At 42.6% G+C, this 18,083-nt stretch overlaps 78 non-coding genes across 78 annotated transcripts; all 78 read left to right on the forward strand.

The window, feature by feature from the left end:
* Window positions 1-102: 102 nt before the first annotated feature.
* On the forward strand, window positions 103-173 carry TRNAG-UCC (transfer RNA glycine (anticodon UCC)). The gene has a single exon. It is a non-coding gene; the product is annotated as a tRNA-Gly (tRNA).
* Window positions 174-431: 258 nt separating this feature from the next.
* On the forward strand, window positions 432-503 carry TRNAD-GUC (transfer RNA aspartic acid (anticodon GUC)). The gene has a single exon. It is a non-coding gene; the product is annotated as a tRNA-Asp (tRNA).
* Window positions 504-649: 146 nt separating this feature from the next.
* Window positions 650-721, forward strand: TRNAD-GUC (transfer RNA aspartic acid (anticodon GUC)). The gene has a single exon. It is a non-coding gene; the product is annotated as a tRNA-Asp (tRNA).
* A 66-nt stretch (window positions 722-787) lies between these two features.
* Window positions 788-858, forward strand: TRNAG-UCC (transfer RNA glycine (anticodon UCC)). The gene has a single exon. It is a non-coding gene; the product is annotated as a tRNA-Gly (tRNA).
* Window positions 859-1,116: 258 nt separating this feature from the next.
* Window positions 1,117-1,188, forward strand: TRNAD-GUC (transfer RNA aspartic acid (anticodon GUC)). The gene has a single exon. It is a non-coding gene; the product is annotated as a tRNA-Asp (tRNA).
* A 66-nt stretch (window positions 1,189-1,254) lies between these two features.
* TRNAG-UCC (transfer RNA glycine (anticodon UCC)) lies at window positions 1,255-1,325 on the forward strand. The gene has a single exon. It is a non-coding gene; the product is annotated as a tRNA-Gly (tRNA).
* Window positions 1,326-1,583: 258 nt separating this feature from the next.
* On the forward strand, window positions 1,584-1,655 carry TRNAD-GUC (transfer RNA aspartic acid (anticodon GUC)). The gene has a single exon. It is a non-coding gene; the product is annotated as a tRNA-Asp (tRNA).
* A 144-nt stretch (window positions 1,656-1,799) lies between these two features.
* Window positions 1,800-1,871, forward strand: TRNAD-GUC (transfer RNA aspartic acid (anticodon GUC)). Its single transcript has one exon. It is a non-coding gene; the product is annotated as a tRNA-Asp (tRNA).
* A 66-nt stretch (window positions 1,872-1,937) lies between these two features.
* Window positions 1,938-2,008, forward strand: TRNAG-UCC (transfer RNA glycine (anticodon UCC)). The gene has a single exon. It is a non-coding gene; the product is annotated as a tRNA-Gly (tRNA).
* Window positions 2,009-2,266: 258 nt separating this feature from the next.
* Window positions 2,267-2,338, forward strand: TRNAD-GUC (transfer RNA aspartic acid (anticodon GUC)). The gene has a single exon. It is a non-coding gene; the product is annotated as a tRNA-Asp (tRNA).
* A 66-nt stretch (window positions 2,339-2,404) lies between these two features.
* Window positions 2,405-2,475, forward strand: TRNAG-UCC (transfer RNA glycine (anticodon UCC)). Its single transcript has one exon. It is a non-coding gene; the product is annotated as a tRNA-Gly (tRNA).
* Window positions 2,476-2,733: 258 nt separating this feature from the next.
* TRNAD-GUC (transfer RNA aspartic acid (anticodon GUC)) lies at window positions 2,734-2,805 on the forward strand. Its single transcript has one exon. It is a non-coding gene; the product is annotated as a tRNA-Asp (tRNA).
* Window positions 2,806-2,949: 144 nt separating this feature from the next.
* TRNAD-GUC (transfer RNA aspartic acid (anticodon GUC)) lies at window positions 2,950-3,021 on the forward strand. The gene has a single exon. It is a non-coding gene; the product is annotated as a tRNA-Asp (tRNA).
* Window positions 3,022-3,087: 66 nt separating this feature from the next.
* On the forward strand, window positions 3,088-3,158 carry TRNAG-UCC (transfer RNA glycine (anticodon UCC)). Its single transcript has one exon. It is a non-coding gene; the product is annotated as a tRNA-Gly (tRNA).
* Window positions 3,159-3,416: 258 nt separating this feature from the next.
* Window positions 3,417-3,488, forward strand: TRNAD-GUC (transfer RNA aspartic acid (anticodon GUC)). Its single transcript has one exon. It is a non-coding gene; the product is annotated as a tRNA-Asp (tRNA).
* A 66-nt stretch (window positions 3,489-3,554) lies between these two features.
* Window positions 3,555-3,625, forward strand: TRNAG-UCC (transfer RNA glycine (anticodon UCC)). The gene has a single exon. It is a non-coding gene; the product is annotated as a tRNA-Gly (tRNA).
* A 258-nt stretch (window positions 3,626-3,883) lies between these two features.
* TRNAD-GUC (transfer RNA aspartic acid (anticodon GUC)) lies at window positions 3,884-3,955 on the forward strand. Its single transcript has one exon. It is a non-coding gene; the product is annotated as a tRNA-Asp (tRNA).
* Window positions 3,956-4,021: 66 nt separating this feature from the next.
* TRNAG-UCC (transfer RNA glycine (anticodon UCC)) lies at window positions 4,022-4,092 on the forward strand. The gene has a single exon. It is a non-coding gene; the product is annotated as a tRNA-Gly (tRNA).
* Window positions 4,093-4,350: 258 nt separating this feature from the next.
* Window positions 4,351-4,422, forward strand: TRNAD-GUC (transfer RNA aspartic acid (anticodon GUC)). The gene has a single exon. It is a non-coding gene; the product is annotated as a tRNA-Asp (tRNA).
* A 144-nt stretch (window positions 4,423-4,566) lies between these two features.
* Window positions 4,567-4,638, forward strand: TRNAD-GUC (transfer RNA aspartic acid (anticodon GUC)). Its single transcript has one exon. It is a non-coding gene; the product is annotated as a tRNA-Asp (tRNA).
* Window positions 4,639-4,704: 66 nt separating this feature from the next.
* TRNAG-UCC (transfer RNA glycine (anticodon UCC)) lies at window positions 4,705-4,775 on the forward strand. The gene has a single exon. It is a non-coding gene; the product is annotated as a tRNA-Gly (tRNA).
* Window positions 4,776-5,033: 258 nt separating this feature from the next.
* On the forward strand, window positions 5,034-5,105 carry TRNAD-GUC (transfer RNA aspartic acid (anticodon GUC)). Its single transcript has one exon. It is a non-coding gene; the product is annotated as a tRNA-Asp (tRNA).
* A 66-nt stretch (window positions 5,106-5,171) lies between these two features.
* On the forward strand, window positions 5,172-5,242 carry TRNAG-UCC (transfer RNA glycine (anticodon UCC)). Its single transcript has one exon. It is a non-coding gene; the product is annotated as a tRNA-Gly (tRNA).
* Window positions 5,243-5,500: 258 nt separating this feature from the next.
* TRNAD-GUC (transfer RNA aspartic acid (anticodon GUC)) lies at window positions 5,501-5,572 on the forward strand. The gene has a single exon. It is a non-coding gene; the product is annotated as a tRNA-Asp (tRNA).
* Window positions 5,573-5,638: 66 nt separating this feature from the next.
* On the forward strand, window positions 5,639-5,709 carry TRNAG-UCC (transfer RNA glycine (anticodon UCC)). The gene has a single exon. It is a non-coding gene; the product is annotated as a tRNA-Gly (tRNA).
* Window positions 5,710-5,967: 258 nt separating this feature from the next.
* On the forward strand, window positions 5,968-6,039 carry TRNAD-GUC (transfer RNA aspartic acid (anticodon GUC)). Its single transcript has one exon. It is a non-coding gene; the product is annotated as a tRNA-Asp (tRNA).
* A 144-nt stretch (window positions 6,040-6,183) lies between these two features.
* Window positions 6,184-6,255, forward strand: TRNAD-GUC (transfer RNA aspartic acid (anticodon GUC)). The gene has a single exon. It is a non-coding gene; the product is annotated as a tRNA-Asp (tRNA).
* Window positions 6,256-6,399: 144 nt separating this feature from the next.
* TRNAD-GUC (transfer RNA aspartic acid (anticodon GUC)) lies at window positions 6,400-6,471 on the forward strand. Its single transcript has one exon. It is a non-coding gene; the product is annotated as a tRNA-Asp (tRNA).
* A 66-nt stretch (window positions 6,472-6,537) lies between these two features.
* On the forward strand, window positions 6,538-6,608 carry TRNAG-UCC (transfer RNA glycine (anticodon UCC)). Its single transcript has one exon. It is a non-coding gene; the product is annotated as a tRNA-Gly (tRNA).
* A 258-nt stretch (window positions 6,609-6,866) lies between these two features.
* TRNAD-GUC (transfer RNA aspartic acid (anticodon GUC)) lies at window positions 6,867-6,938 on the forward strand. Its single transcript has one exon. It is a non-coding gene; the product is annotated as a tRNA-Asp (tRNA).
* A 66-nt stretch (window positions 6,939-7,004) lies between these two features.
* TRNAG-UCC (transfer RNA glycine (anticodon UCC)) lies at window positions 7,005-7,075 on the forward strand. Its single transcript has one exon. It is a non-coding gene; the product is annotated as a tRNA-Gly (tRNA).
* Window positions 7,076-7,332: 257 nt separating this feature from the next.
* On the forward strand, window positions 7,333-7,404 carry TRNAD-GUC (transfer RNA aspartic acid (anticodon GUC)). The gene has a single exon. It is a non-coding gene; the product is annotated as a tRNA-Asp (tRNA).
* A 66-nt stretch (window positions 7,405-7,470) lies between these two features.
* TRNAG-UCC (transfer RNA glycine (anticodon UCC)) lies at window positions 7,471-7,541 on the forward strand. The gene has a single exon. It is a non-coding gene; the product is annotated as a tRNA-Gly (tRNA).
* A 258-nt stretch (window positions 7,542-7,799) lies between these two features.
* On the forward strand, window positions 7,800-7,871 carry TRNAD-GUC (transfer RNA aspartic acid (anticodon GUC)). Its single transcript has one exon. It is a non-coding gene; the product is annotated as a tRNA-Asp (tRNA).
* Window positions 7,872-7,937: 66 nt separating this feature from the next.
* On the forward strand, window positions 7,938-8,008 carry TRNAG-UCC (transfer RNA glycine (anticodon UCC)). Its single transcript has one exon. It is a non-coding gene; the product is annotated as a tRNA-Gly (tRNA).
* A 258-nt stretch (window positions 8,009-8,266) lies between these two features.
* On the forward strand, window positions 8,267-8,338 carry TRNAD-GUC (transfer RNA aspartic acid (anticodon GUC)). The gene has a single exon. It is a non-coding gene; the product is annotated as a tRNA-Asp (tRNA).
* A 144-nt stretch (window positions 8,339-8,482) lies between these two features.
* TRNAD-GUC (transfer RNA aspartic acid (anticodon GUC)) lies at window positions 8,483-8,554 on the forward strand. The gene has a single exon. It is a non-coding gene; the product is annotated as a tRNA-Asp (tRNA).
* A 66-nt stretch (window positions 8,555-8,620) lies between these two features.
* On the forward strand, window positions 8,621-8,691 carry TRNAG-UCC (transfer RNA glycine (anticodon UCC)). Its single transcript has one exon. It is a non-coding gene; the product is annotated as a tRNA-Gly (tRNA).
* A 258-nt stretch (window positions 8,692-8,949) lies between these two features.
* On the forward strand, window positions 8,950-9,021 carry TRNAD-GUC (transfer RNA aspartic acid (anticodon GUC)). Its single transcript has one exon. It is a non-coding gene; the product is annotated as a tRNA-Asp (tRNA).
* A 66-nt stretch (window positions 9,022-9,087) lies between these two features.
* On the forward strand, window positions 9,088-9,158 carry TRNAG-UCC (transfer RNA glycine (anticodon UCC)). Its single transcript has one exon. It is a non-coding gene; the product is annotated as a tRNA-Gly (tRNA).
* Window positions 9,159-9,416: 258 nt separating this feature from the next.
* TRNAD-GUC (transfer RNA aspartic acid (anticodon GUC)) lies at window positions 9,417-9,488 on the forward strand. The gene has a single exon. It is a non-coding gene; the product is annotated as a tRNA-Asp (tRNA).
* A 66-nt stretch (window positions 9,489-9,554) lies between these two features.
* On the forward strand, window positions 9,555-9,625 carry TRNAG-UCC (transfer RNA glycine (anticodon UCC)). Its single transcript has one exon. It is a non-coding gene; the product is annotated as a tRNA-Gly (tRNA).
* Window positions 9,626-9,883: 258 nt separating this feature from the next.
* TRNAD-GUC (transfer RNA aspartic acid (anticodon GUC)) lies at window positions 9,884-9,955 on the forward strand. Its single transcript has one exon. It is a non-coding gene; the product is annotated as a tRNA-Asp (tRNA).
* Window positions 9,956-10,099: 144 nt separating this feature from the next.
* TRNAD-GUC (transfer RNA aspartic acid (anticodon GUC)) lies at window positions 10,100-10,171 on the forward strand. Its single transcript has one exon. It is a non-coding gene; the product is annotated as a tRNA-Asp (tRNA).
* Window positions 10,172-10,237: 66 nt separating this feature from the next.
* On the forward strand, window positions 10,238-10,308 carry TRNAG-UCC (transfer RNA glycine (anticodon UCC)). Its single transcript has one exon. It is a non-coding gene; the product is annotated as a tRNA-Gly (tRNA).
* Window positions 10,309-10,566: 258 nt separating this feature from the next.
* TRNAD-GUC (transfer RNA aspartic acid (anticodon GUC)) lies at window positions 10,567-10,638 on the forward strand. The gene has a single exon. It is a non-coding gene; the product is annotated as a tRNA-Asp (tRNA).
* Window positions 10,639-10,704: 66 nt separating this feature from the next.
* TRNAG-UCC (transfer RNA glycine (anticodon UCC)) lies at window positions 10,705-10,775 on the forward strand. Its single transcript has one exon. It is a non-coding gene; the product is annotated as a tRNA-Gly (tRNA).
* Window positions 10,776-11,033: 258 nt separating this feature from the next.
* Window positions 11,034-11,105, forward strand: TRNAD-GUC (transfer RNA aspartic acid (anticodon GUC)). The gene has a single exon. It is a non-coding gene; the product is annotated as a tRNA-Asp (tRNA).
* Window positions 11,106-11,171: 66 nt separating this feature from the next.
* TRNAG-UCC (transfer RNA glycine (anticodon UCC)) lies at window positions 11,172-11,242 on the forward strand. The gene has a single exon. It is a non-coding gene; the product is annotated as a tRNA-Gly (tRNA).
* A 258-nt stretch (window positions 11,243-11,500) lies between these two features.
* On the forward strand, window positions 11,501-11,572 carry TRNAD-GUC (transfer RNA aspartic acid (anticodon GUC)). Its single transcript has one exon. It is a non-coding gene; the product is annotated as a tRNA-Asp (tRNA).
* A 144-nt stretch (window positions 11,573-11,716) lies between these two features.
* On the forward strand, window positions 11,717-11,788 carry TRNAD-GUC (transfer RNA aspartic acid (anticodon GUC)). The gene has a single exon. It is a non-coding gene; the product is annotated as a tRNA-Asp (tRNA).
* A 66-nt stretch (window positions 11,789-11,854) lies between these two features.
* TRNAG-UCC (transfer RNA glycine (anticodon UCC)) lies at window positions 11,855-11,925 on the forward strand. Its single transcript has one exon. It is a non-coding gene; the product is annotated as a tRNA-Gly (tRNA).
* Window positions 11,926-12,183: 258 nt separating this feature from the next.
* On the forward strand, window positions 12,184-12,255 carry TRNAD-GUC (transfer RNA aspartic acid (anticodon GUC)). The gene has a single exon. It is a non-coding gene; the product is annotated as a tRNA-Asp (tRNA).
* Window positions 12,256-12,321: 66 nt separating this feature from the next.
* Window positions 12,322-12,392, forward strand: TRNAG-UCC (transfer RNA glycine (anticodon UCC)). The gene has a single exon. It is a non-coding gene; the product is annotated as a tRNA-Gly (tRNA).
* Window positions 12,393-12,650: 258 nt separating this feature from the next.
* TRNAD-GUC (transfer RNA aspartic acid (anticodon GUC)) lies at window positions 12,651-12,722 on the forward strand. The gene has a single exon. It is a non-coding gene; the product is annotated as a tRNA-Asp (tRNA).
* Window positions 12,723-12,866: 144 nt separating this feature from the next.
* On the forward strand, window positions 12,867-12,938 carry TRNAD-GUC (transfer RNA aspartic acid (anticodon GUC)). Its single transcript has one exon. It is a non-coding gene; the product is annotated as a tRNA-Asp (tRNA).
* Window positions 12,939-13,082: 144 nt separating this feature from the next.
* TRNAD-GUC (transfer RNA aspartic acid (anticodon GUC)) lies at window positions 13,083-13,154 on the forward strand. The gene has a single exon. It is a non-coding gene; the product is annotated as a tRNA-Asp (tRNA).
* A 66-nt stretch (window positions 13,155-13,220) lies between these two features.
* TRNAG-UCC (transfer RNA glycine (anticodon UCC)) lies at window positions 13,221-13,291 on the forward strand. Its single transcript has one exon. It is a non-coding gene; the product is annotated as a tRNA-Gly (tRNA).
* Window positions 13,292-13,549: 258 nt separating this feature from the next.
* Window positions 13,550-13,621, forward strand: TRNAD-GUC (transfer RNA aspartic acid (anticodon GUC)). Its single transcript has one exon. It is a non-coding gene; the product is annotated as a tRNA-Asp (tRNA).
* A 66-nt stretch (window positions 13,622-13,687) lies between these two features.
* Window positions 13,688-13,758, forward strand: TRNAG-UCC (transfer RNA glycine (anticodon UCC)). Its single transcript has one exon. It is a non-coding gene; the product is annotated as a tRNA-Gly (tRNA).
* A 258-nt stretch (window positions 13,759-14,016) lies between these two features.
* Window positions 14,017-14,088, forward strand: TRNAD-GUC (transfer RNA aspartic acid (anticodon GUC)). Its single transcript has one exon. It is a non-coding gene; the product is annotated as a tRNA-Asp (tRNA).
* A 66-nt stretch (window positions 14,089-14,154) lies between these two features.
* Window positions 14,155-14,225, forward strand: TRNAG-UCC (transfer RNA glycine (anticodon UCC)). Its single transcript has one exon. It is a non-coding gene; the product is annotated as a tRNA-Gly (tRNA).
* A 258-nt stretch (window positions 14,226-14,483) lies between these two features.
* Window positions 14,484-14,555, forward strand: TRNAD-GUC (transfer RNA aspartic acid (anticodon GUC)). Its single transcript has one exon. It is a non-coding gene; the product is annotated as a tRNA-Asp (tRNA).
* A 66-nt stretch (window positions 14,556-14,621) lies between these two features.
* On the forward strand, window positions 14,622-14,692 carry TRNAG-UCC (transfer RNA glycine (anticodon UCC)). The gene has a single exon. It is a non-coding gene; the product is annotated as a tRNA-Gly (tRNA).
* Window positions 14,693-14,950: 258 nt separating this feature from the next.
* Window positions 14,951-15,022, forward strand: TRNAD-GUC (transfer RNA aspartic acid (anticodon GUC)). Its single transcript has one exon. It is a non-coding gene; the product is annotated as a tRNA-Asp (tRNA).
* Window positions 15,023-15,088: 66 nt separating this feature from the next.
* Window positions 15,089-15,159, forward strand: TRNAG-UCC (transfer RNA glycine (anticodon UCC)). Its single transcript has one exon. It is a non-coding gene; the product is annotated as a tRNA-Gly (tRNA).
* Window positions 15,160-15,416: 257 nt separating this feature from the next.
* On the forward strand, window positions 15,417-15,488 carry TRNAD-GUC (transfer RNA aspartic acid (anticodon GUC)). Its single transcript has one exon. It is a non-coding gene; the product is annotated as a tRNA-Asp (tRNA).
* Window positions 15,489-15,554: 66 nt separating this feature from the next.
* Window positions 15,555-15,625, forward strand: TRNAG-UCC (transfer RNA glycine (anticodon UCC)). Its single transcript has one exon. It is a non-coding gene; the product is annotated as a tRNA-Gly (tRNA).
* A 258-nt stretch (window positions 15,626-15,883) lies between these two features.
* Window positions 15,884-15,955, forward strand: TRNAD-GUC (transfer RNA aspartic acid (anticodon GUC)). Its single transcript has one exon. It is a non-coding gene; the product is annotated as a tRNA-Asp (tRNA).
* A 66-nt stretch (window positions 15,956-16,021) lies between these two features.
* Window positions 16,022-16,092, forward strand: TRNAG-UCC (transfer RNA glycine (anticodon UCC)). The gene has a single exon. It is a non-coding gene; the product is annotated as a tRNA-Gly (tRNA).
* Window positions 16,093-16,350: 258 nt separating this feature from the next.
* Window positions 16,351-16,422, forward strand: TRNAD-GUC (transfer RNA aspartic acid (anticodon GUC)). The gene has a single exon. It is a non-coding gene; the product is annotated as a tRNA-Asp (tRNA).
* Window positions 16,423-16,488: 66 nt separating this feature from the next.
* On the forward strand, window positions 16,489-16,559 carry TRNAG-UCC (transfer RNA glycine (anticodon UCC)). The gene has a single exon. It is a non-coding gene; the product is annotated as a tRNA-Gly (tRNA).
* A 258-nt stretch (window positions 16,560-16,817) lies between these two features.
* TRNAD-GUC (transfer RNA aspartic acid (anticodon GUC)) lies at window positions 16,818-16,889 on the forward strand. Its single transcript has one exon. It is a non-coding gene; the product is annotated as a tRNA-Asp (tRNA).
* A 66-nt stretch (window positions 16,890-16,955) lies between these two features.
* On the forward strand, window positions 16,956-17,026 carry TRNAG-UCC (transfer RNA glycine (anticodon UCC)). Its single transcript has one exon. It is a non-coding gene; the product is annotated as a tRNA-Gly (tRNA).
* A 258-nt stretch (window positions 17,027-17,284) lies between these two features.
* TRNAD-GUC (transfer RNA aspartic acid (anticodon GUC)) lies at window positions 17,285-17,356 on the forward strand. Its single transcript has one exon. It is a non-coding gene; the product is annotated as a tRNA-Asp (tRNA).
* Window positions 17,357-17,422: 66 nt separating this feature from the next.
* On the forward strand, window positions 17,423-17,493 carry TRNAG-UCC (transfer RNA glycine (anticodon UCC)). Its single transcript has one exon. It is a non-coding gene; the product is annotated as a tRNA-Gly (tRNA).
* A 258-nt stretch (window positions 17,494-17,751) lies between these two features.
* On the forward strand, window positions 17,752-17,823 carry TRNAD-GUC (transfer RNA aspartic acid (anticodon GUC)). The gene has a single exon. It is a non-coding gene; the product is annotated as a tRNA-Asp (tRNA).
* Window positions 17,824-17,889: 66 nt separating this feature from the next.
* TRNAG-UCC (transfer RNA glycine (anticodon UCC)) lies at window positions 17,890-17,960 on the forward strand. Its single transcript has one exon. It is a non-coding gene; the product is annotated as a tRNA-Gly (tRNA).
* Window positions 17,961-18,083: the final 123 nt, after the last annotated feature.

The raw sequence follows: 18,083 nt of genomic DNA on the forward strand, positions 1-18,083 counted from the left end.
CACGCGAGAGACCGGGGTTCGATTCCCGCCGGGGAGCGGTTTTTTAAATGTATACTAATCTAGGCTTCTTTTGTGTGTCATATCGAAGTGTGACCTATGCAAGCATCGGTAGTTAAATGGTAGAATTCTCGCCTTCCAAGCGGGAGGTCCGGGTTCGATTCCCGGCCGGTGCAACCCGTACGATCTCGTTTCTTTGACTCTCAAAATCGTGCACATTTTTTGTAAAACCAATAACCTTTCTCGAAAAGTAAAGTGTTCAGAAATCGCCTAGACCATTATTTCTAGCGTAGAGTATTTTATAGGGTTACTTTTTCTTCAAACTCACTTTTTCATTTAATTACTGACTATTGCACATGCTCCGGGACTTTGCGAAAAAAATTCGGATAGAAGTACTATAAGTTTAAAAAACTGAGATAACCAGCTTTCATTCATGCTCGGTAGTATAGTGGTGAGTATCCTCGCCTGTCACGCGAGAGACCGGGGTTCGATTCCCCGCCGGGGAGCGGTTTATTATATGTATACTAATCTAGGCTTCTTTTGTGTGTCATATCGAAGTGTGACCTATGCAAGCATCGGTAGTTCAATGGTAGAAAATTCGGATAGAAGTACTATAAGATTAAAAAAAACTGAGATAACCAAATTTGATTCATCCTCGGTAGTATAGTGGTGAGTATCCTCGCCTGTCACGCGAGAGACCGGGGTTCGATTCCCCGCCGGGGAGCGGTTTTTTAAATGTATACTAATCTAGGCTTCTTTTGTGTGTCATATCGAAGTGTGACCTATGCAAGCATCGGTAGTTCAATGGTAGAATTCTCGCCTTCCAAGCGGGAGGTCCGGGTTCGATTCCCGGCCGGTGCAAGCCGTACGATCTCGTTTCTTTGACTCTCAAAATCGTGCACATTTTTTGTAAAACCAATAACGTTTCTCGAAAAGTAAAGGGTTCAGTAATCGCCTTGACCATTATTTCTAGCGTAGAGTATTTTATTGGGTTACTTTTTCTTCAAACTCACTTTTTCATTTAATTAGTGACTATCGCGCATGCTCCGGGACTTAGCGAAAAAAAATCGGATAGAAGTACTATAAGTTTAAAAAACTGAGATAACCAAATATGGTTCATCCTCGGTAGTATAGTGGTGAGTATCCTCGCCTGTCACGCGAGAGACCGGCGTTCGATTCCCCGCCGGGGAGCGGTTTTTTAAATGTATACTAATCTAGGCTTCTTTTGTGTGTCATATCGAAGTGTGACCTATGCAAGCATCGGTAGTTCAATGGTAGAATTCTCGCCTTCCAAGCGGGAGGTCCGGGTTCGATTCCCGGCCGGTGCAACCCGTACGATCTCGTTTCTTTGACTCTCAAAATCGTGCACATTTTTTGTAAAACCAATAACCTTTCTCGAAAAGTAAAGTGTTCAGAAATCGCCTAGACCATTATTTCTAGCGTAGAGTATTTTATAGGGTTACTTTTTCTTCAAACTCACTTTTTCATTTAATTACTGACTATTGCACATGCTCCGGGACTTTGCGAAAAAAATTCGGATAGAAGTACTATAAGTTTAAAAAACTGAGATAACCAGCTTTCATTCATGCTCGGTAGTATAGTGGTGAGTATCCTCGCCTGTCACGCGAGAGACCGGGGTTCGATTCCCCGCCGGGGAGCGGTTTATTATATGTATACTAATCTAGGCTTCTTTTGTGTGTCATATCGAAGTGTGACCTATGCAAGCATCGGTAGTTCAATGGTAGAAAATTCGGATAGAAGTACTATAAGATTAAAAAACTGAGATAACCAAATTTGATTCATCCTCGGTAGTATAGTGGTGAGTATCCTCGCCTGTCACGCGAGAGACCGGGGTTCGATTCCCCGCCGGGGAGCGGTTTTTTAAATGTATACTAATCTAGGCTTCTTTTGTGTGTCATATCGAAGTGTGACCTATGCAAGCATCGGTAGTTCAATGGTAGAATTCTCGCCTTCCAAGCGGGAGGTCCGGGTTCGATTCCCGGCCGGTGCAAGCCGTTCGATCTCGTTTCTTTGACTCTCAAAATCGTGCACATTTTTTGTAAAACCAATAACGTTTCTCGAAAAGTAAAGGGTTCAGAAATCGCCTTGACCATTATTTCTAGCGTAGAGTATTTTATTGGGTTACTTTTTCTTCAAACTCACTTTTTCATTTAATTACTGACTATTGCACATGCTCCGGGACTTTGCGAAAAAAATTCGGATAGAAGTACTATAAGTTTAAAAAACTGAGATAACCAAATATGGTTCATCCTCGGTAGTATAGTGGTGAGTATCCTCGCCTGTCACGCGAGAGACCGGGGTTCGATTCCCCGCCGGGGAGCGGTTTTTTAAATGTATACTAATCTAGGCTTCTTTTGTGTGTCATATCGAAGTGTGACCTATGCAAGCATCGGTAGTTCAATGGTAGAATTCTCGCCTTCCAAGCGGGAGGTCCGGGTTCGATTCCCGGCCGGTGCAACCCGTACGATCTCGTTTCTTTGACTCTCAAAATCGTGCACATTTTTTGTAAAACCAATAACCTTTCTCGAAAAGTAAAGTGTTCAGAAATCGCCTAGACCATTATTTCTAGCGTAGAGTATTTTATAGGGTTACTTTTTCTTCAAACTCACTCTTTCATTTAATTACTGACTATTGCACATGCTCCGGGACTTTGCGAAAAAAATTCGGATAGAAGTACTATAAGTTTAAAAAACTGAGATAACCAGCTTTCATTCATGCTCGGTAGTATAGTGGTGAGTATCCTCGCCTGTCACGCGAGAGACCGGGGTTCGATTCCCCGCCGGGGAGCGGTTTATTATATGTATACTAATCTAGGCTTCTTTTGTGTGTCATATCGAAGTGTGACCTATGCAAGCATCGGTAGTTCAATGGTAGAAAATTCGGAAAGAAGTACTATAAGATTAAAAAACTGAGATAACCAAATTTGATTCATCCTCGGTAGTATAGTGGTGAGTATCCTCGCCTGTCACGCGAGAGACCGGGGTTCGATTCCCCGCCGGGGAGCGGTTTTTTAAATGTATACTAATCTAGGCTTCTTTTGTGTGTCATATCGAAGTGTGACCTATGCAAGCATCGGTAGTTCAATGGTAGAATTCTCGCCTTCCAAGCGGGAGGTCCGGGTTCGATTCCCGGCCGGTGCAAGCCGTACGATCTCGTTTCTTTGACTCTCAAAATCGTGCACATTTTTTGTAAAACCAATAACGTTTCTCGAAAAGTAAAGGGTTCAGAAATCGCCTTGACCATTATTTCTAGCGTAGAGTATTTTATTGGGTTACTTTTTCTTCAAACTCACTTTTTCATTTAATTAGTGACTATCGCGCATGCTCCGGGACTTAGCGAAAAAAAATCGGATAGAAGTACTATAAGTTTAAAAAACTGAGATAACCAAATATGGTTCATCCTCGGTAGTATAGTGGTGAGTATCCTCGCCTGTCACGCGAGAGACCGGGGTTCGATTCCCCGCCGGGGAGCGGTTTTTTAAATGTATACTAATCTAGGCTTCTTTTGTGTGTCATATCGAAGTGTGACCTATGCAAGCATCGGTAGTTCAATGGTAGAATTCTCGCCTTCCAAGCGGGAGGTCCGGGTTCGATTCCCGGCCGGTGCAACCCGTACGATCTCGTTTCTTTGACTCTCAAAATCGTGCACAATTTTTGTAAAACCAATAACCTTTCTCGAAAAGTAAAGTGTTCAGAAATCGCCTAGACCATTATTTCTAGCGTAGAGTATTTTATAGGGTTACTTTTTCTTCAAACTCACTTTTTCATTTAATTACTGACTATTGCACATGCTCCGGGACTTTGCGAAAAAAATTCGGATAGAAGTACTATAAGTTTAAAAAACTGAGATAACCAAATATGGTTCATCCTCGGTAGTATAGTGGTGAGTATCCTCGCCTGTCACGCGAGAGACCGGGGTTCGATTCCCCGCCGGGGAGCGGTTTTTTAAATGTATACTAATCTAGGCTTCTTTTGTGTGTCATATCGAAGTGTGACCTATGCAAGCATCGGTAGTTCAATGGTAGAATTCTCGCCTTCCAAGCGGGAGGTCCGGGTTCGATTCCCGGCCGGTGCAACCCGTACGATCTCGTTTCTTTGACTCTCAAAATCGTGCACATTTTTTGTAAAACCAATAACCTTTCTCGAAAAGTAAAGTGTTCAGAAATCGCCTAGACCATTATTTCTAGCGTAGAGTATTTTATAGGGTTACTTCTTCTTCAAACTCACTTTTTCATTTAATTACTGACTATTGCACATGCTCCGGGACTTTGCGAAAAAAATTCGGATAGAAGTACTATAAGTTTAAAAAACTGAGATAACCAGCTTTCATTCATGCTCGGTAGTATAGTGGTGAGTATCCTCGCCTGTCACGCGAGAGACCGGGGTTCGATTCCCCGCCGGGGAGCGGTGTATTATATGTATACTAATCTAGGCTTCTTTTGTGTGTCATATCGAAGTGTGACCTATGCAAGCATCGGTAGTTCAATGGTAGAAAATTCGGATAGAAGTACTATAAGATTAAAAAACTGAGATAACCAAATTTGATTCATCCTCGGTAGTATAGTGGTGAGTATCCTCGCCTGTCACGCGAGAGACCGGGGTTCGATTCCCCGCCGGGGAGCGGTTTTTTAAATGTATACTAATCTAGGCTTCTTTTGTGTGTCATATCGAAGTGTGACCTATGCAAGCATCGGTAGTTCAATGGTAGAATTCTCGCCTTCCAAGCGGGAGGTCCGGGTTCGATTCCCGGCCGGTGCAAGCCGTACGATCTCGTTTCTTTGACTCTCAAAATCGTGCACATTTTTTGTAAAACCAATAACGTTTCTCGAAAAGTAAAGGGTTCAGAAATCGCCTTGACCATTATTTCTAGCGTAGAGTATTTTATTGGGTTACTTTTTCTTCAAACTCACTTTTTCATTTAATTAGTGACTATCGCGCATGCTCCGGGACTTAGCGAAAAAAATTCGGATAGAAGTACTATAAGTTTAAAAAACTGAGATAACCAAATATGGTTCATCCTCGGTAGTATAGTGGTGAGTATCCTCGCCTGTCACGCGAGAGACCGGGGTTCGATTCCCCGCCGGGGAGCGGTTTTTTAAATGTATACTAATCTAGGCTTCTTTTGTGTGTCATATCGAAGTGTGACCTATGCAAGCATCGGTAGTTCAATGGTAGAATTCTCGCCTTCCAAGCGGGAGGTCCGGGTTCGATTCCCGGCCGGTGCAACCCGTACGATCTCGTTTCTTTGACTCTCAAAATCGTGCACAATTTTTGTAAAACCAATAACCTTTCTCGAAAAGTAAAGTGTTCAGAAATCGCCTAGACCATTATTTCTAGCGTAGAGTATTTTATAGGGTTACTTTTTCTTCAAACTCACTTTTTCATTTAATTACTGACTATTGCACATGCTCCGGGACTTTGCGAAAAAAATTCGGATAGAAGTACTATAAGTTTAAAAAACTGAGATAACCAAATATGGTTCATCCTCGGTAGTATAGTGGTGAGTATCCTCGCCTGTCACGCGAGAGACCGGGGTTCGATTCCCCGCCGGGGAGCGGTTTTTTAAATGTATACTAATCTAGGCTTCTTTTGTGTGTCATATCGAAGTGTGACCTATGCAAGCATCGGTAGTTCAATGGTAGAATTCTCGCCTTCCAAGCGGGAGGTCCGGGTTCGATTCCCGGCCGGTGCAACCCGTACGATCTCGTTTCTTTGACTCTCAAAATCGTGCACATTTTTTGTAAAACCAATAACCTTTCTCGAAAAGTAAAGTGTTCAGAAATCGCCTAGACCATTATTTCTAGCGTAGAGTATTTTATAGGGTTACTTCTTCTTCAAACTCACTTTTTCATTTAATTACTGACTATTGCACATGCTCCGGGACTTTGCGAAAAAAATTCGGATAGAAGTACTATAAGTTTAAAAAACTGAGATAACCAGCTTTCATTCATGCTCGGTAGTATAGTGGTGAGTATCCTCGCCTGTCACGCGAGAGACCGGGGTTCGATTCCCCGCCGGGGAGCGGTGTATTATATGTATACTAATCTAGGCTTCTTTTGTGTGTCATATCGAAGTGTGACCTATGCAAGCATCGGTAGTTCAATGGTAGAAAATTCGGATAGAAGTACTATAAGATTAAAAAACTGAGATAACCAAATTTGATTCATCCTCGGTAGTATAGTGGTGAGTATCCTCGCCTGTCACGCGAGAGACCGGGGTTCGATTCCCCGCCGGGGAGCGGTTTTTTAAATGTATACTAATCTAGGCTTCTTTTGTGTGTCATATCGAAGTGTGACCTATGCAAGCATCGGTAGTTCAATGGTAGAAAATTCGGATAGAAGTACTATAAGATTAAAAAACTTAGATAACCAAATTTGATTCATCCTCGGTAGTATAGTGGTGAGTATCCTCGCCTGTCACGCGAGAGACCGGGGTTCGATTCCCCGCCGGGGAGCGGTTTTTTAAATGTATACTAATCTAGGCTTCTTTTGTGTGTCATATCGAAGTGTGACCTATGCAAGCATCGGTAGTTCAATGGTAGAATTCTCGCCTTCCAAGCGGGAGGTCCGGGTTCGATTCCCGGCCGGTGCAACCCGTACGATCTCGTTTCTTTGACTCTCAAAATCGTGCACATTTTTTGTAAAACCAATAACGTTTCTCGAAAAGTAAAGGGTTCAGAAATCGCCTTGACCATTATTTCTAGCGTAGAGTATTTTATTGGGTTACTTTTTCTTCAAACTCACTTTTTCATTTAATTAGTGACTATCGCGCATGCTCCGGGACTTAGCGAAAAAAATTCGGATAGAAGTACTATAAGTTTAGAAAACTGAGATAACCAACTTTTATTCATCCTCGGTAGTATAGTGGTGAGTATCCTCGCCTGTCACGCGAGAGACCGGGGTTCGATTCCCCGCCGGGGAGCGGTTTATTATATGTATACTAATCTAGGCTTCTTTTGTGTGTCATATCGAAGTGTGACCTATGCAAGCATCGGTAGTTCAATGGTAGAATTCTCGCCTTCCAAGCGGGAGGTCCGGGTTCGATTCCCGGCCGGTGCAACCCGTACGATCTCGTTTCTTTGACTCTCAAAATCGTGCACATTTTTTTAAAACCAATAACGTTTCTCGAAAAGTAAAGGGTTCAGAAATCGCCTTGACCATTATTTCTAGCGTAGAGTATTTTATTGGGTTACTTTTTCTTCAAACTCACTTTTTCATTTAATTAGTGACTATCGCGCATGCTCCGGGACTTAGCGAAAAAAATTCGGATAGAAGTACTATAAGTTTAAAAAACTGAGATAACCAAATATGGTTCATCCTCGGTAGTATAGTGGTGAGTATCCTCGCCTGTCACGCGAGAGACCGGGGTTCGATTCCCCGCCGGGGAGCGGTTTTTTAAATGTATACTAATCTAGGCTTCTTTTGTGTGTCATATCGAAGTGTGACCTATGCAAGCATCGGTAGTTCAATGGTAGAATTCTCGCCTTCCAAGCGGGAGGTTCGGGTTCGATTCCCGGCCGGTGCAACCCGTACGATCTCGTTTCTTTGACTCTCAAAATCGTGCACATTTTTTGTAAAACCAATAACCTTTCTCGAAAAGTAAAGTGTTCAGAAATCGCCTAGACCATTATTTCTAGCGTAGAGTATTTTATAGGGTTACTTTTTCTTCAAACTCACTTTTTCATTTAATTAGTGACTATCGCGCATGCTCCGGGACTTAGCGAAAAAAATTCGGATAGAAGTACTATAAGTTTAAAAAACTGAGATAACCAGCTTTCATTCATGTTCGGTAGTATAGTGGTGAGTATCCTCGCCTGTCACGCGAGAGACCGGGGTTCGATTCCCCGCCGGGGAGCGGTTTATTATATGTATACTAATCTAGGCTTCTTTTGTGTGTCATATCGAAGTGTGACCTATGCAAGCATCGGTAGTTCAATGGTAGAATTCTCGCCTTCCAAGCGGGAGGTCCGGGTTCGATTCCCGGCCGGTGCAACCCGTACGATATCGTTTCTTTGACTCTCAAAATCGTGCACATTTTTTGTAAAACCAATAACCTTTCTCGAAAAGTAAAGTGTTCAGAAATCGCCTAGACCATTATTTCTAGCGTAGAGTATTTTATAGGGTTACTTTTTCTTCAAACTCACTTTTTCATTTAATTACTGACTATTGCACATGCTCCGGGACTTTGCGAAAAAAATTCGGATAGAAGTACTATAAGTTTAAAAAACTGAGATAACCAGCTTTCATTCATGTTCGGTAGTATAGTGGTGAGTATCCTCGCCTGTCACGCGAGAGACCGGGGTTCGATTCCCCGCCGGGGAGCGGTTTTTTAAATGTACACTAATCTAGGCTTCTTTTGTGTGTCGTATCGAAGTGTGACCTATGCAAGCATCGGTAGTTCAATGGTAGAAAATTCGGAAAGAAGTACTATAAGATTAAAAAACTGAGATAACCAAATTTGATTCATCCTCGGTAGTATAGTGGTGAGTATCCTCGCCTGTCACGCGAGAGACCGGGGTTCGATTCCCCGCCGGGGAGCGGTTTTTTAAATGTATACTAATCTAGGCTTCTTTTGTGTGTCATATCGAAGTGTGACCTATGCAAGCATCGGTAGTTCAATGGTAGAATTCTCGCCTTCCAAGCGGGAGGTCCGGGTTCGATTCCCGGCCGGTGCAAGCCGTACGATCTCGTTTCTTTGACTCTCAAAATCGTGCACATTTTTTGTAAAACCAATAACGTTTCTCGAAAAGTAAAGGGTTCAGAAATCGCCTTGACCATTATTTCTAGCGTAGAGTATTTTATTGGGTTACTTTTTCTTCAAACTCACTTTTTCATTTAATTAGTGACTATCGCGCATGCTCCGGGACTTAGCGAAAAAAATTCGGATAGAAGTACTATAAGTTTAAAAAACTGAGATAACCAAATATGGTTCATCCTCGGTAGTATAGTGGTGAGTATCCTCGCCTGTCACGCGAGAGACCGGGGTTCGATTCCCCGCCGGGGAGCGGTTTTTTAAATGTATACTAATCTAGGCTTCTTTTGTGTGTCATATCGAAGTGTGACCTATGCAAGCATCGGTAGTTCAATGGTAGAATTCTCGCCTTCCAAGCGGGAGGTTCGGGTTCGATTCCCGGCCGGTGCAACCCGTACGATCTCGTTTCTTTGACTCTCAAAATCGTGCACATTTTTTGTAAAACCAATAACCTTTCTCGAAAAGTAAAGTGTTCAGAAATCGCCTAGACCATTATTTCTAGCGTAGAGTATTTTATAGGGTTACTTTTTCTTCAAACTCACTTTTTCATTTAATTAGTGACTATCGCGCATGCTCCGGGACTTAGCGAAAAAAATTCGGATAGAAGTACTATAAGTTTAAAAAACTGAGATAACCAGCTTTCATTCATGTTCGGTAGTATAGTGGTGAGTATCCTCGCCTGTCACGCGAGAGACCGGGGTTCGATTCCCCGCCGGGGAGCGGTTTATTATATGTATACTAATCTAGGCTTCTTTTGTGTGTCATATCGAAGTGTGACCTATGCAAGCATCGGTAGTTCAATGGTAGAATTCTCGCCTTCCAAGCGGGAGGTCCGGGTTCGATTCCCGGCCGGTGCAACCCGTACGATATCGTTTCTTTGACTCTCAAAATCGTGCACATTTTTTGTAAAACCAATAACCTTTCTCGAAAAGTAAAGTGTTCAGAAATCGCCTAGACCATTATTTCTAGCGTAGAGTATTTTATAGGGTTACTTTTTCTTCAAACTCACTTTTTCATTTAATTACTGACTATTGCACATGCTCCGGGACTTTGCGAAAAAAATTCGGATAGAAGTACTATAAGTTTAAAAAACTGAGATAACCAGCTTTCATTCATGTTCGGTAGTATAGTGGTGAGTATCCTCGCCTGTCACGCGAGAGACCGGGGTTCGATTCCCCGCCGGGGAGCGGTTTTTTAAATGTACACTAATCTAGGCTTCTTTTGTGTGTCGTATCGAAGTGTGACCTATGCAAGCATCGGTAGTTCAATGGTAGAAAATTCGGAAAGAAGTACTATAAGATTAAAAAACTGAGATAACCAAATTTGATTCATCCTCGGTAGTATAGTGGTGAGTATCCTCGCCTGTCACGCGAGAGACCGGGGTTCGATTCCCCGCCGGGGAGCGGTTTTTTAAATGTATACTAATCTAGGCTTCTTTTGTGTGTCATATCGAAGTGTGACCTATGCAAGCATCGGTAGTTCAATGGTAGAATTCTCGCCTTCCAAGCGGGAGGTCCGGGTTCGATTCCCGGCCGGTGCAAGCCGTACGATCTCGTTTCTTTGACTCTCAAAATCGTGCACATTTTTTGTAAAACCAATAACGTTTCTCGAAAAGTAAAGGGTTCAGAAATCGCCTTGACCATTATTTCTAGCGTAGAGTATTTTATTGGGTTACTTTTTCTTCAAACTCACTTTTTCATTTAATTAGTGACTATCGCGCATGCTCCGGGACTTAGCGAAAAAAATTCGGATAGAAGTACTATAAGTTTAAAAAACTGAGATAACCAAATATGGTTCATCCTCGGTAGTATAGTGGTGAGTATCCTCGCCTGTCACGCGAGAGACCGGGGTTCGATTCCCCGCCGGGGAGCGGTTTTTTAAATGTATACTAATCTAGGCTTCTTTTGTGTGTCATATCGAAGTGTGACCTATGCAAGCATCGGTAGTTCAATGGTAGAATTCTCGCCTTCCAAGCGGGAGGTCCGGGTTCGATTCCCGGCCGGTGCAACCCGTACGATCTCGTTTCTTTGACTCTCAAAATCGTGCACAATTTTTGTAAAACCAATAACCTTTCTCGAAAAGTAAAGTGTTCAGAAATCGCCTAGACCATTATTTCTAGCGTAGAGTATTTTATAGGGTTACTTTTTCTTCAAACTCACTTTTTCATTTAATAACTGACTATTGCACATGCTCCGGGACTTTGCGAAAAAAATTCGGATAGAAGTACTATAAGTTTAAAAAACTGAGATAACCAAATATGGTTCATCCTCGGTAGTATAGTGGTGAGTATCCTCGCCTGTCACGCGAGAGACCGGGGTTCGATTCCCCGCCGGGGAGCGGTTTTTTAAATGTATACTAATCTAGGCTTCTTTTGTGTGTCATATCGAAGTGTGACCTATGCAAGCATCGGTAGTTCAATGGTAGAATTCTCGCCTTCCAAGCGGGAGGTCCGGGTTCGATTCCCGGCCGGTGCAACCCGTACGATCTCGTTTCTTTGACTCTCAAAATCGTGCACATTTTTTGTAAAACCAATAACCTTTCTCGAAAAGTAAAGTGTTCAGAAATCGCCTAGACCATTATTTCTAGCGTAGAGTATTTTATAGGGTTACTTCTTCTTCAAACTCACTTTTTCATTTAATTACTGACTATTGCACATGCTCCGGGACTTTGCGAAAAAAATTCGGATAGAAGTACTATAAGTTTAAAAAACTGAGATAACCAGCTTTCATTCATGCTCGGTAGTATAGTGGTGAGTATCCTCGCCTGTCACGCGAGAGACCGGGGTTCGATTCCCCGCCGGGGAGCGGTGTATTATATGTATACTAATCTAGGCTTCTTTTGTGTGTCATATCGAAGTGTGACCTATGCAAGCATCGGTAGTTCAATGGTAGAAAATTCGGATAGAAGTACTATAAGATTAAAAAACTGAGATAACCAAATTTGATTCATCCTCGGTAGTATAGTGGTGAGTATCCTCGCCTGTCACGCGAGAGACCGGGGTTCGATTCCCCGCCGGGGAGCGGTTTTTTAAATGTATACTAATCTAGGCTTCTTTTGTGTGTCATATCGAAGTGTGACCTATGCAAGCATCGGTAGTTCAATGGTAGAATTCTCGCCTTCCAAGCGGGAGGTCCGGGTTCGATTCCCGGCCGGTGCAAGCCGTACGATCTCGTTTCTTTGACTCTCAAAATCGTGCACATTTTTTGTAAAACCAATAACGTTTCTCGAAAAGTAAAGGGTTCAGAAATCGCCTTGACCATTATTTCTAGCGTAGAGTATTTTATTGGGTTACTTTTTCTTCAAACTCACTTTTTCATTTAATTAGTGACTATCGCGCATGCTCCGGGACTTAGCGAAAAAAATTCGGATAGAAGTACTATAAGTTTAAAAAACTGAGATAACCAAATATGGTTCATCCTCGGTAGTATAGTGGTGAGTATCCTCGCCTGTCACGCGAGAGACCGGGGTTCGATTCCCCGCCGGGGAGCGGTTTTTTAAATGTATACTAATCTAGGCTTCTTTTGTGTGTCATATCGAAGTGTGACCTATGCAAGCATCGGTAGTTCAATGGTAGAATTCTCGCCTTCCAAGCGGGAGGTCCGGGTTCGATTCCCGGCCGGTGCAACCCGTACGATCTCGTTTCTTTGACTCTCAAAATCGTGCACATTTTTTGTAAAACCAATAACCTTTCTCGAAAAGTAAAGTGTTCAGAAATCGCCTAGACCATTATTTCTAGCGTAGAGTATTTTATAGGGTTACTTCTTCTTCAAACTCACTTTTTCATTTAATTACTGACTATTGCACATGCTCCGGGACTTTGCGAAAAAAATTCGGATAGAAGTACTATAAGTTTAAAAAACTGAGATAACCAGCTTTCATTCATGCTCGGTAGTATAGTGGTGAGTATCCTCGCCTGTCACGCGAGAGACCGGGGTTCGATTCCCCGCCGGGGAGCGGTGTATTATATGTATACTAATCTAGGCTTCTTTTGTGTGTCATATCGAAGTGTGACCTATGCAAGCATCGGTAGTTCAATGGTAGAAAATTCGGATAGAAGTACTATAAGATTAAAAAACTGAGATAACCAAATTTGATTCATCCTCGGTAGTATAGTGGTGAGTATCCTCGCCTGTCACGCGAGAGACCGGGGTTCGATTCCCCGCCGGGGAGCGGTTTTTTAAATGTATACTAATCTAGGCTTCTTTTGTGTGTCATATCGAAGTGTGACCTATGCAAGCATCGGTAGTTCAATGGTAGAAAATTCGGATAGAAGTACTATAAGATTAAAAAACTGAGATAACCAAATTTGATTCATCCTCGGTAGTATAGTGGTGAGTATCCTCGCCTGTCACGCGAGAGACCGGGGTTCGATTCCCCGCCGGGGAGCGGTTTTTTAAATGTATACTAATCTAGGCTTCTTTTGTGTGTCATATCGAAGTGTGACCTATGCAAGCATCGGTAGTTCAATGGTAGAATTCTCGCCTTCCAAGCGGGAGGTCCGGGTTCGATTCCCGGCCGGTGCAACCCGTACGATCTCGTTTCTTTGACTCTCAAAATCGTGCACATTTTTTGTAAAACCAATAACGTTTCTCGAAAAGTAAAGGGTTCAGAAATCGCCTTGACCATTATTTCTAGCGTAGAGTATTTTATTGGGTTACTTTTTCTTCAAACTCACTTTTTCATTTAATTAGTGACTATCGCGCATGCTCCGGGACTTAGCGAAAAAAATTCGGATAGAAGTACTATAAGTTTAAAAAACTGAGATAACCAAATATGGTTCATCCTCGGTAGTATAGTGGTGAGTATCCTCGCCTGTCACGCGAGAGACCGGGGTTCGATTCCCCGCCGGGGAGCGGTTTTTTAAATGTATACTAATCTAGGCTTCTTTTGTGTGTCATATCGAAGTGTGACCTATGCAAGCATCGGTAGTTCAATGGTAGAATTCTCGCCTTCCAAGCGGGAGGTTCGGGTTCGATTCCCGGCCGGTGCAACCCGTACGATCTCGTTTCTTTGACTCTCAAAATCGTGCACATTTTTTGTAAAACCAATAACCTTTCTCGAAAAGTAAAGTGTTCAGAAATCGCCTAGACCATTATTTCTAGCGTAGAGTATTTTATAGGGTTACTTTTTCTTCAAACTCACTTTTTCATTTAATTAGTGACTATCGCGCATGCTCCGGGACTTAGCGAAAAAAATTCGGATAGAAGTACTATAAGTTTAAAAAACTGAGATAACCAGCTTTCATTCATGTTCGGTAGTATAGTGGTGAGTATCCTCGCCTGTCACGCGAGAGACCGGGGTTCGATTCCCCGCCGGGGAGCGGTTTATTATATGTATACTAATCTAGGCTTCTTTTGTGTGTCATATCGAAGTGTGACCTATGCAAGCATCGGTAGTTCAATGGTAGAATTCTCGCCTTCCAAGCGGGAGGTCCGGGTTCGATTCCCGGCCGGTGCAACCCGTACGATATCGTTTCTTTGACTCTCAAAATCGTGCACATTTTTTGTAAAACCAATAACCTTTCTCGAAAAGTAAAGTGTTCAGAAATCGCCTAGACCATTATTTCTAGCGTAGAGTATTTTATAGGGTTACTTTTTCTTCAAACTCACTTTTTCATTTAATTACTGACTATTGCACATGCTCCGGGACTTTGCGAAAAAAATTCGGATAGAAGTACTATAAGTTTAAAAAACTGAGATAACCAGCTTTCATTCATGTTCGGTAGTATAGTGGTGAGTATCCTCGCCTGTCACGCGAGAGACCGGGGTTCGATTCCCCGCCGGGGAGCGGTTTTTTAAATGTACACTAATCTAGGCTTCTTTTGTGTGTCGTATCGAAGTGTGACCTATGCAAGCATCGGTAGTTCAATGGTAGAATTCTCGCCTTCCAAGCGGGAGGTCCGGGTTCGATTCCCGGCCGGTGCAACCCGTACGATCTCGTTTCTTTGACTCTCAAAATCGTGCACATTTTTTGTAAAACCAATAACGTTTCTCGAAAAGTAAAGGGTTCAGAAATCGCCTTGACCATTATTTCTAGCGTAGAGTATTTTATTGGGTTACTTTTTCTTCAAACTCACTTTTTCATTTAATTAGTGACTATCGCGCATGCTCCGGGACTTAGCGAAAAAAATTCGGATAGAAGTACTATAAGTTTAAAAAACTGAGATAACCAACTTTTACTCATCCTCGGTAGTATAGTGGTGAGTATCCTCGCCTGTCACGCGAGAGACCGGGGTTCGATTCCCCGCCGGGGAGCGGTTTATTATATGTATACTAATCTAGGCTTCTTTTGTGTGTCATATCGAAGTGTGACCTATGCAAGCATCGGTAGTTCAATGGTAGAATTCTCGCCTTCCAAGCGGGAGGTTCGGGTTCGATTCCCGGCCGGTGCAACCCGTACGATCTCGTTTCTTTGACTCTCAAAATCGTGCACATTTTTTGTAAAACCAATAACCTTTCTCGAAAAGTAAAGTGTTCAGAAATCGCCTAGACCATTATTTCTAGCGTAGAGTATTTTATAGGGTTACTTTTTCTTCAAACTCACTTTTTCATTTAATTAGTGACTATCGCGCATGCTCCGGGACTTAGCGAAAAAAATTCGGATAGAAGTACTATAAGTTTAAAAAACTGAGATAACAACTTTTATTCATCCTCGGTAGTATAGTGGTGAGTATCCTCGCCTGTCACGCGAGAGACCAGGGTTCGATTCCCCGCCGGGGAGCGGTTTATTATATGTATACTAATCTAGGCTTCTTTTGTGTGTCATATCGAAGTGTGACCTATGCAAGCATCGGTAGTTCAATGGTAGAATTCTCGCCTTCCAAGCGGGAGGTCCGGGTTCGATTCCCGGCCGGTGCAACCCGTACGATATCGTTTCTTTGACTCTCAAAATCGTGCACATTTTCTGTAAAACCAATAACCTTTCTCGAAAAGTAAAGTGTTCAGAAATCGCCTAGACCATTATTTCTAGCGTAGAGTATTTTATAGGGTTACTTTTTCTTCAAACTCACTTTTTCATTTAATTACTGACTATTGCACATGCTCCGGGACTTTGCGAAAAAAATTCGGATAGAAGTACTATAAGTTTAAAAAACTGAGATAACCAGCTTTCATTCATGTTCGGTAGTATAGTGGTGAGTATCCTCGCCTGTCACGCGAGAGACCGGGGTTCGATTCCCCGCCGGGGAGCGGTTTTTTAAATGTACACTAATCTAGGCTTCTTTTGTGTGTCGTATCGAAGTGTGACCTATGCAAGCATCGGTAGTTCAATGGTAGAATTCTCGCCTTCCAAGCGGGAGGTCCGGGTTCGATTCCCGGCCGGTGCAACCCGTACGATCTCGTTTCTTTGACTCTCAAAATCGTGCACATTTTTTGTAAAACCAATAACGTTTCTCGAAAAGTAAAGGGTTCAGAAATCGCCTTGACCATTATTTCTAGCGTAGAGTATTTTATTGGGTTACTTTTTCTTCAAACTCACTTTTTCATTTAATTAGTGACTATCGCGCATGCTCCGGGACTTAGCGAAAAAAATTCGGATAGAAGTACTATAAGTTTAAAAAACTGAGATAACCAACTTTTACTCATCCTCGGTAGTATAGTGGTGAGTATCCTCGCCTGTCACGCGAGAGACCGGGGTTCGATTCCCCGCCGGGGAGCGGTTTATTATATGTATACTAATCTAGGCTTCTTTTGTGTGTCATATCGAAGTGTGACCTATGCAAGCATCGGTAGTTCAATGGTAGAATTCTCGCCTTCCAAGCGGGAGGTCCGGGTTCGATTCCCGGCCGGTGCAACCCGTACGATCTCGTTTCTTTGACTCTCAAAATCGTGCACATTTTTTGTAAAACCAATAACGTTTCTCGAAAAGTAAAGGGTTCAGAAATCGCCTTGACCATTATTTCTAGCGTAGAATATTTTATTGGGTTACTTTTTCTTCAAACTCTCTTTTTCATTTAATTAGTGACTATCGCGCATGCTCCGGGACTTAGCGAAAAAAATTCGGATAGAAGTACTATAAGTTTAAAAAACTGAGATAACCAACTTTTATTTATCCTCGGTAGTATAGTGGTGAGTATCCTCGCCTGTCACGCGAGAGACCGGGGTTCGATTCCCCGCCGGGGAGCGGTTTATTATATGTATACTAATCTAGGCTTCTTTTGTGTGTCATATCGAAGTGTGACCTATGCAAGCATCGGTAGTTCAATGGTAGAATTCTCGCCTTCCAAGCGGGAGGTCCGGGTTCGATTCCCGGCCGGTGCAACCCGTACGATATCGTTTCTTTGACTCTCAAAATCGTGCACATTTTCTGTAAAACCAATAACCTTTCTCGAAAAGTAAAGTGTTCAGAAATCGCCTAGACCATTATTTCTAGCGTAGAGTATTTTAAAGGGTTACTTTTTCTTCAAACTCACTTTTTCATTTAATTACTGACTATTGCACATGCTCCGGGACTTTGCGAAAAAAATTCGGATAGAAGTACTATAAGTTTAAAAAACTGAGATAACCAGCTTTCATTCATGTTCGGTAGTATAGTGGTGAGTATCCTCGCCTGTCACGCGAGAGACCGGGGTTCGATTCCCCGCCGGGGAGCGGTTTTTTAAATGTACACTAATCTAGGCTTCTTTTGTGTGTCGTATCGAAGTGTGACCTATGCAAGCATCGGTAGTTCAATGGTAGAATTCTCGCCTTCCAAGCGGGAGGTCCGGGTTCGATTCCCGGCCGGTGCAACCCGTACGATCTCGTTTCTTTGACTCTCAAAATCGTGCACATTTTTTGTAAAACCAATAACGTTTCTCGAAAAGTAAAGGGTTCAGAAATCGCCTTGACCATTATTTCTAGCGTAGAGTATTTTATTGGGTTACTTTTTCTTCAAACTCACTTTTTCATTTAATTAGTGACTATCGCGCATGCTCCGGGACTTAGCGAAAAAAATTCGGATAGAAGTACTATAAGTTTAAAAAACTGAGATAACCAACTTTTACTCATCCTCGGTAGTATAGTGGTGAGTATCCTCGCCTGTCACGCGAGAGACCGGGGTTCGATTCCCCGCCGGGGAGCGGTTTATTATATGTATACTAATCTAGGCTTCTTTTGTGTGTCATATCGAAGTGTGACCTATGCAAGCATCGGTAGTTCAATGGTAGAATTCTCGCCTTCCAAGCGGGAGGTCCGGGTTCGATTCCCGGCCGGTGCAACCCGTACGATCTCGTTTCTTTGACTCTCAAAATCGTGCACATTTTTTGTAAAACCAATAACGTTTCTCGAAAAGTAAAGGGTTCAGAAATCGCCTTGACCATTATTTCTAGCGTAGAATATT

This window comes from Phalangium opilio, unplaced genomic scaffold (genome assembly GCF_054372755.1).
Source record: "Phalangium opilio isolate 3A_F unplaced genomic scaffold, DU_Popi_V2 ptg000352l_1, whole genome shotgun sequence".
Classification (NCBI taxonomy): domain Eukaryota; kingdom Metazoa; phylum Arthropoda; class Arachnida; order Opiliones; family Phalangiidae; genus Phalangium; species Phalangium opilio.